The sequence below is a fragment of the Vigna unguiculata genome, unplaced genomic scaffold (genome assembly GCF_037176805.1).
Source record: "Vigna unguiculata cultivar grain cowpea cultivar isolate G323 ecotype 2 unplaced genomic scaffold, ASM3717680v1 ptg000140l, whole genome shotgun sequence".
Taxonomy (NCBI): Eukaryota; Viridiplantae; Streptophyta; class Magnoliopsida; order Fabales; family Fabaceae; genus Vigna; species Vigna unguiculata.
In genome coordinates this window covers 1-10077 of record NW_028196782.1, presented here as the reverse complement: position 1 = coordinate 10077, position 10077 = coordinate 1, and the positions used below count along the sequence as shown (strand labels likewise).

The window sequence follows — 10077 nt, the reverse complement described above, 5'->3', positions numbered from 1 at the left end:
GAAGGAATTAATCCTTTTATTTACAAATTTCACCTTCAACACGCGTGGGGTTTTTCCATTCCATTTTTTTTTGACCGAAATCGGTCAAAAAAAATGGAATCAAATCACACCATCTCTGTAATAAGTGAATGCCCTTTTTTCTCCTGAAGTTGTCGGAATTATTCGTAATAAGATATTGGCTACAATTGAAAAGGTCTTATCTATAAAATTTTCATTTATCCGAGATCTAGGCATAGGTAGAAATCCATTCTATAATTTAATTAATCATGGTGTGAGAAATCAATCCCCACAAATAAAGGAATTGTATAATTATAATACAGTGCGAAATAACGTAAAAATGAACTCATCAATCAAATTTGTTTATCCTAAGACCTTGTAGGAGGTTTTTTTTTAATTTTACTTTGTATTTTTATAGTTTGAATAGGTTTTATGCATTTATGAAAAATAGGATTGATTCACTATTCAACATTCAACCGGTTTCTGGGCATCATTATATAGGAGAGATGGCCGAGTGGTTCAAGGCGTAGCATTGGAACTGCTATGTAGGCTTTTTGTTACCGGGGGTTCGAATCCCTCTCTTTCCGAATCTTTACCAAAATTCATCAATATTACTCATCCCAATGCATACCATTATTTCATATTTCAAATTTGTTTGTTGATATGGACCAACTTTATATTCCTCATTTTTCGGTAATACAAAAAATAGTGGATAACGGGGTGGGCAAGGTATAAAAATTTTCGCATATCCATGTCTATGATATATGAATAGCAGAAAATCCTTGTAAAAAAAACTCTTGTTATTTTAGTTAAGTTTAAGTTTGACGAGAATAATATTCTACAACCAGTAATTCATTTATTTTCAAACCAACCCATTTATTATCTATTATTTGATTAATTAAACCTTTATATTGGAAAGGGTGAACAGTCAAATGATTTGGCAATTTCTCATGGGGGCTGAATCAAAATAATTTTGAATAAGAGTTTTAGATTTTTGTTCATCCTTTGCTGTAATAATATCTTGAGGTTTACAACGATAACTTGGTATATCCACTATACGACCATTAACTAAAACATGTCTATGGTTTATAAATTGGCGGGCTTGAGGAATAGTCGCAGCCATACCCAATCGAAAAAGTATGTTATCCAAGCGCATTTCAAGTAGTTGTAATAAAACCTGACCAGTTTGATCCTTTAGCTTTTCCGGAGATACGAACGTATTTAAGCAATTGTCGTTCTGTAAGACCATAATGAAAACGCAATTTTTGTTTTTCTTCTAAACGAATACGATATTGAGATTTTTTACTGAAGCGCAATTGATTTCGAAATTCGTTTTTGACTGTTGGCCTTTTACTAGTAAGTCCTGGTAAATATCCTAGACGACGTATTTTTTTGAAACGAGGGTCCTCTGTAACGTGACATAAAAACTCCTTTTTTAAAATGAAAAATCTTATAAATCGAAATGAAAACTAAACGAAATGAAAAATATTATAGAATTCTAAATGAAGCGAAATCTACTAAAGTTTTATAGTACAAAGAAGAATTAGATGAATTTTATCAATATCCGAATTTATTGTATATAAAAGAATACAAAAAAGTAGGTTAATTTCTTGATTTCTTCCGCAGAGATCGAACTCTCCCAATTTTTTATTTCTAAAAAAGATATTATCAATTATGTAAAAAACAAATAGAGAAAAGCCGGTTATCGGATTCGAACCGATGACCATCGCATTACAAATGCGATGCTCTAACCTCTGAGCTAAACCGGCTAATGTAAACGAAATATACATATGCAGAAGAATTGAATGGGATCTTAGTTATCAATTTTTAGTTATTTATAACAAAATTCAAATTAATACAAACATCAAAAATAGAGAAAGAAAATATAGAAAATCAAACCCAATTTTTATTATTTCTATTATTTATTTTATCTGATAACATAAAGTGCAAGATAATAATTAATATTATATTAATATAATTTATTTAATATAATTTATTTCGATCTACTATTCTAGATATATATTATTAAATTGATTTCTTTCAAAAAGATTATTTATTAGTACTTAAAGTAAATTTGAATAAATATAAATTTTAGTAAATATTTATTAAGGAATTCCATATTTCTAAGTAAATGTCTAATTCTATATTATATTCAATTAAAAGAATGGTTTTTTTTAGCCACTAGATTCGTTTTAGTTATATAAATTGTATATGAATAAATGGGATTGTTTATTTTCTTTTTTTTTTAAGCAAAAACAAAAAAAAAAAAAGAATCGACCATTCGAGTATTCTAAATTGTATGAAAAAAGAAGATAAGTAGGTACATAGAAGATAAGTAGATATGTGGTCTATATCTGTGTATATTGAATTGTTAATATATAGATATTAGAATTAGTTCTGATTCAAACAAATAAAGGTATCCAATATAGATGAAATAAAATCTATAAAATTGGAGAAAGGGGGTTTTTAATATTTAATAAAATAATATGTATTTAATGAATTCAAAAGTTCCCGCATAATTCTCATAATAGAAATGAAAAAAAAAGCATTCTATTATAATCAGATTCAAATAAAAAAAAAGATGGGGATATGGCGAAATTGGTAGACGCTACGGACTTAATTGGATTGAGTTTTGGTATGGAAACTTACCAAGTAATAATTTTCAAATTCAGAGAAACCCTGGAATTCACAATGGGCAATCCTGAGCCAAATCCTGTTTTCTGAAAACAAATAAAAAATTCAGAAAGTGATAATAAAAAAGGGATAGGTGCAGAGACTCTATGGAAGCTGTTCTAACAAACGAAATGACGACTTTTTTTATTGCATTAGTAAAAGAATCCTTTCACCAAAATTACAGGAATGGATCAAAGATAAACATTTAGAAACATATATATATACTGAAATACTCTTTCAATTTGTTACTTTTTATTTTATTATTGAAGATCTATTTGTGATAAAAATATTCACAAATGAAAAATGTGAATCAAATCAATTCGAAGTTGAAGAAAAGATGGAATATTTATTGATGAAATTATTCACTTCATCATAATCGGCTAAAACCCTTGAAGAACTGATAAATCAGATGAGAATAAAGATAGAGTCCTATTCTACATGTCAATACCGACAACAATGAAATTGAAAGTAAGAGGAAAATCCGTCGACTTAAGAAATCATGAGGGTTCAAGTCCCTCTATCCCCAAAAATACTTTTTCATTTTCTAATTTTTTTCCTATATCCTCTCTATCTTGAAGTCCTTATTTATTGTGTTTTATTCGATTTATTATTTCCCAACGAAATTGGAATTTTTATTTTCATCAATTTCCTATCTATCATAATTTTCTTATCTATCATAATGACAAGGGACGAGTTTTGGAATAGATATAAATATATATGTGAAACACATAGAATTTTTTTTAATCAGAAATGTATAAATTAATATCTTATTTTTTAGCAAGGAATTTTCATATGCGTAATTAACGATTAACAATAAAAAATAATTATTACTGCGGAAACTCACTTACAAACTTTTTTTTTACTTAGTTGATATAGATTCATTAACATAGATTTTAAAAATCTTTTAAAATCAAAGTATTAAGCTTCAAGAGATGGTCGGGATAGCTCAGTTGGTAGAGCAGAGGACTGAAAATCCTCGTGTCACCAGTTCAAATCTGGTTCCTGACACAAGATTCATTTGTATGAGTATCTATCCCCCATATTCATTTTAATGAATATGGGGGATAGATACTCATACAAATTTGTGTTCTTCTAGATTCTGATACATAACATATTTCTTTGATCTATTTAGGTATCTGTAGATATACTTTTCCTAGATGATTAAAGAATAGATGCAATTTTTTATTAGGTATATTCGCTTATCTATAGTATCTATATATATATAGATATAGATATATAGATAATGAATTCTTTATCTATTTTTTCCTTTTTTTTCTGCGATACAAAAAAAGGTTTCTATTTCCATAATATTCGAGTGGTTTAATTAGTTGGTTAAAAGACCTAAAAGTCGAAGTTCTGGGGTGGAGTGAGAATATTAAGAATTCATCTGAGAAGGATTACCAAAATAGAATCGAGCCCTTTTCTTTGTGTTTTTTTTTTCGTGGCCGTATAATTGATGGTGATGTGCACGTTATATAGTTTATTATAAAGATAAAGAATTAGTTTATTATAAAGATAAAGAATTTTTGCAGTTCATCCTATTTCTTTTATTGGCTTGGCTGATAAGAACTCAGTATTGTTTTTGTTTTAGAATCTTAAGAAACTCCTATCCATCCTATTTTAAACCCTATAATTATTCATTCTATTATTTCTGAATTTTGTGATTTCTCACATAATAATATCTGAATGCAACTTCCATTACTCTGCCTGATTTAATGTCAATCAATTATTTTGTCTGATCTATAACAGAATGTACTTATATTCTTTGACTGGGGTTGCAGAAGTTTGGATTAGTTTATTATTTTTATCATTTAGTGAGCATCTTGTATTTCATAAAAATTTGGAGCAATATAATCTTTACGCAAAGGCCATCCTATCCAATTTTCGGGCATTAAAATACGTCTTAGACGCGGATGACTATCATAAGAGATTCCCAACATATCATAAGATTCCTTTTCTTGAAAATCCGCACTTTTCCAAACCCAAAAAATCGAAGGAATTCTGGGATTTTTTCTTGATACAAATATTTTTATGCATACCTCTTCGGGTTGATTTATACCATACTCTATTCTTGTAAAATGATATACACTAGCTAAGAGTCCTCCGGGTGCTACATCATAGGCACATTGAGAACGTAGATAATTGTAACCATATACATATAAAATGACAGCAATGGAATGCCAATCCTCGGGCTTTATTTGTAAAGTCTCTATTCCTAGGTAATCGAAACCCAAGGATCTATGAATTAGTCCATGTTTGACTAGCCAAGAAGACAAACGACCTTGCATTTTTTGCTTCTCCTAAATTTTTTTTATGAGTTTGGTATTAGTATTTTCTATTACGATGAAATTTTTAAAATACGATGAAATTTTTAAAAAAGGAATTGCTTTTTATTATTGTACTTTAAAAAAATGTGTCAGACGATATCTCTGAAGTAGATGGCGGTTGATAGAAAAATTCTTGACCATAATTGTCAGTATAAGTACTGTATCCAACATGAAACTTATGGTTGGTAGTAAAACATCTATTCTCTCGTTGAAAACTCATTGGATCTTCATATATTTCTCGAGATATTTTCTTACGAAGTTTTGTTATAGCATCTATAATGGCCTCCGGTTTAGGTGACAGCCCGGCAAATATACATCTACAGGAATTAGCTTATCTACGCCTCGACAGTACTATAAGAATCGGTACTAAACATCCCCCCCGTAATTGTACAGGCTCCCATAGCAATAACATATTTAGGTTCGGGCATTTGTTCATATAATCGAACTAAAGAAGGGGCCATTTTCATAGTTACAGTGCCCGCTGTTAAAATTAGGTCCGCCTGCCTAGGACTCGATCGTGGGTACTAGTCCATAACGATCAAAATCGAATCGTGATCCTATTAATGAAGCAAATTCAATGAAGCAACAACTCGTACCATAAAGAAGCGGCCATAAACTGGATAATCTTGACCAATTTGAAAAATCATTTAATGTCGTTGAAATAACTGAATTTTGGGTTGTTTGATCAAGTAAGGGAAACTCAATGGAATTCATAATTGTCTCAATATTTTTTTTTCTAATTCTAATGCCCCCTTTCGCCATGCATAAACTGAACCAACAATTAGGATAAGCACGAATAAGAAAGCTTCTAAAAATACGGATACCCCTAATACATCGAAACTCATTGCCCATGGATAAAGAAAAACCGTTTCAACATCAAAAACAACAAAAATGAGAGCAAACATATAATAACGGATTCGAAATTGTAACCAAGCATCGCCTATTGGTTCTATTCCGGATTCATAACTAGAAAGTTTTTCCGGTCCCTTGCTAATGGGGGCTAAAATTCCAGAAATTAGAAATGCCAAAATAGGAATCAAACTTGATATTATTAGAAATGCCCAAAAAATATCATATTCGTAAAGAAGAAACATAAAAGTACTCCTCTGAATGTAGAAAATATACCAAATTCATTTTCATTTTTAGTCTAAAGTCTCCATTTTTTTAGACTAGCTGAATATACTAATATTAATATTATTCTATCGAATATGAATATGTTCGAATAGAAAGTTACAAATTGTTTTTTTTTTAGTAATAGTCTTAGTAATGAGATCTATTCGATCCAAAATAGTATTAATATTATTAGTATCTGTAGGAATATTAGGGCTATACGGACTCGAACCGTAGACCTTCTCGGTAAAACAGATCAAACTAATTATTATCTAAATGATTTAAATTGTTTTCAAAACCCAACATGCATTTTTTTTTGCATTGAGCTTTTTCATTAACTGATAAAAATATTAGTTAGTCCACCATCTTTTTTTTTTTTTACAGTAAAGAATAAAGAGATGATTCCCTATGCTCTTCTTTTTTATTTGTATAACAATCAAAGAGCACTACCAAAGTGTTTCAAAGAAGGATTATCTTGACGTAGGTCTGCTTCTGGCCTAGATCAACTTAAGTTAAATGGACTCTTTATCCACCTACTAAAATTAAAATAGAAGATAAGAAATGACACTTCATACACCTTAAAGTTCATAAAATAGGAAGAAAAGATAATCTTTTTTAGGTCCCTATACCCTTTATGTTTAGCATTGACGAGAAATGGGTATTCACCTTATCAATATCTCAAATCAATTATGGATTCGATTTTATGGCTAAACCCTTTGTCAGGCTAGTGTTCTCTTGTTTTGTTCCTTAAAATGGAGTAAGACACCGATTTCTTACTATAAGATAAACTTTTTTAATTACAAGATGAACTCCTCTGAAAAAAAGCATTGGCGCTCGTGTAAACGAGGTGCTCTACCTAACTGAGCTACAGCCCTTGTGTTTTTGATACATATTTTATCATAGTATGAAGATAATTGCTTGTCAAGATGAATATTACATGATCGAATCCCTTGAACGGGGGTTGGTATTGCTTATCAGTAATTTTACATTTATAATCAATTAATCTGATAGATGGGTACTCTTCTTTTTTTTTTTTTGAGGAGGAGTCCTAAATTACCTACTTAACTCAGTGGTTAGAGTATTGCTTTCATACGGCGGGAGTCATTGGTTCAAATCCAATAGTAGGTAAGGTATAGTTATAACTTATTAGATACCTTTGACTGTGGTATCTAATAAGCTTTTCTACTTACTTTTTTCTTCTGACTGTTTCTTTTTTCTTTTTATTGTTTTCGGATATTGGGACGCATCAATTTCAACTTGTTATGAAATAACATTGATAGCCTCTACTCGTGTTCTAGCTCGTCTAAGAGCTAGATTTGCCTCAATTGTTTGTCTCTTGCCTTCAGCCTTATTCAAATTAGTTTCTGCTATTTCAAGAGTTTGCTGTGCTTCTTGTGGATCAATGTCACTACCCTTTTCCGCATCATTTACTAAAACAGTTATCTCATTATTATTTATTCTAGCAAACCCCCCCATCAGAGCCATTGTTAACCATTGGTCTTTAAGACGTATTCTCAAAATACCTATATCGACAGCTGAGGCAATAGGCGCATGATTAGGTAATACTCCAATTTGTCCGCTATTAGTAGGTAAAATGATTTCCTTCACTTCTGAATCCCAAACAATTCGATTGGGGGTCAATACACAAAGATTTAAAGTCATTTCTTCAAATTGCTCTCCGTTTCTAAGTTCGTAGCCTTCGCAGTAGCTTCATCGATATTACCTACCAAATAAAAGGCTTGTTCAGGAAGACCGTCTAATTCTCCAGAAAGAATCAAATTAAACCCTCTAATTGTTTCTACTAGACCAACATATTTTCCAGCCGAACCGGTAAAAACTTCTGCTACGAAAAAAGGTTGTGATAAGAAACGCTCAATTTTTCGTGCTCTTGCTACGGTTAAGCGATCTTCTTCGGATAATTCGTCCAAGCCAAGGATAGCTATAATGTCTTGAAGTTCTTTGTAACGTTGTAAAGTTTGTTTAACTCGTTGCGCAGTCTCATAATGTTCTTCACCAACGATTCGAGGTTGGAGCATAGTTGAGGTTGAATCTAAAGGATCTACTGCTGGATAGATACCTTTGGCGGCTAATCCTCTTGATAGTACAGTAGTAGCATCTAAATGTGCAAATGTCGTAGCAGGAGCAGGGTCAGTTAAATCGTCGGCAGGTACATAAACTGCTTGAATAGAAGTTATGGACCCTTCTTTGGTAGAAGTGATTCTTTCTTGTAAAGAACCCATTTCAGTACTAAGAGTGGGTTGATAACCCACAGCAGAGGGCATTCGACCCAATAAGGCAGATACTTCAGATCCTGCTTGAACGAAGCGGAAGATATTGTCGATAAATAGAAGTACATCTTGCTCATTGACATCTCGAAAATATTCCGCCATAGTTAGGGCAGTTAAACCAACTCTCATACGAGCTCCGGGTGGTTCATTCATTTGACCATATACTAAAGCTACTTTGGATTCTGCAATATTTTGTTCATTAATTACTCCAGATTCTTTCATTTCCATATAAAGATCATTTCCCTCGCGAGTACGCTCACCTACTCCGCCAAATACAGATACACCTCCATGAGCTTTGGCAATGTTATTGATCAATTCCATAATAAGTACTGTTTTACCCACTCCAGCTCCACCGAAAAGTCCTATTTTTCCTCCACGACGATAAGGAGCTAAAAGATCTACTACTTTTATTCCTGTTTCAAAAATAGATAATTTTGTATCTAATTGTATAAAGGTAGGCGCAGATCTATGAATGGGAGATGTTGTACGAGTATCTACAGGACCTAAATTATCAATCGGCTCTCCAAGCACGTTGAAAATTCGTCCTAGAGTTGCTCCGCCTACTGGAACACTTAGGGGAGTTCCTGTGTCAATAACTTGCATTCCTCTCATTAGACCATCTGTAGCACTCATAGCTACAGCCCTAACTCGATTATTTCCTAATAATTGTTGTACTTCACAAGTCACATTAATTTGTTGACCAACAGTATCTCGACCCTTAACTACCAGAGCATTGTAAATATTAGGCATCTTCCCCGGGGGAAAGGCTACATCTAGTACCGGACCAATTATTTGGTCAATATGTCCCAGATTTTTTTTTTCAATCGAAGAAACTTCAGGACCGGAAGTAGGAGGATTTATTCGCATATCAAAAGCCAATTTTTTTTTCCGAAAAAGTTTTTAAATCAAAAAGAAATGTTCGATAAGAAAGCAAGTTGATCGGTTAATTCAAAAAGAAATAAGAAATGGGAGTTAGTACTCCATTTTTTTGGTACTATTCCATCAATCCTCTTTAACTGTTTACTTACTTATTCAAATTCAATTATTGAATTCTTAAGCTTACTGCAGTTATTTTGAAAATTTCAATTGGATAAAATCTTTCGAAAGTCTTTTCTTTTTTTCTATCATTCTAGAAAATATCATCTATATTCTGTATGGAATTCGAACCTGTACCTTAATTTAGAATTCATTTTTTTTATCATTGGCTTTCGTATTTCCTCAGTAGACAATTTTTTAGACTTACCCTCTGTTTCCCTATTTTTTGACCTCTTTTTTTATTTTCCGGGGAGAAAGCTGCCTATTTTTACATCTAGGATTTACATAGACAACATATATCACTGTCAAGATTAAGAATAAATTATTATTATTATTTAGATTAGATCTTTCGATTTCAAAATTAAAAAATAAGATCAAATTGAAAAAAAAAAAAGATTGGGTTGCGCCATACATAGAAAAGAGTATACAATAATGATGTATTTGACAAATCAAATACCATCGTTTAATTTAATAATAACATAACGAACCTTTGGGATTAATTGATAATAGTAGTTGATTTTTGTAAAAGATTTCATTAACTCCTAAGTCATATCGAGTAGACCTTATTGTTTCAAGAATTCTTAATTCAAGAGTTGTAGGGAGGGATTTATGTCACCACAAACAGAGACTAAAGCAAGTGTTGGGTT

The 10077-nt window shown here is 31.5% G+C and overlaps 1 non-coding gene across 1 annotated transcript; it reads left to right on the top strand.

The window, feature by feature from the left end:
• The first annotated feature begins 497 nt into the window (after positions 1 to 497).
• On the top strand, positions 498 to 584 carry TRNAS-GGA (transfer RNA serine (anticodon GGA)). The gene has a single exon. It is a non-coding gene; the product is annotated as a tRNA-Ser (tRNA).
• The last annotated feature ends 9493 nt before the right edge of the window (positions 585 to 10077 follow it).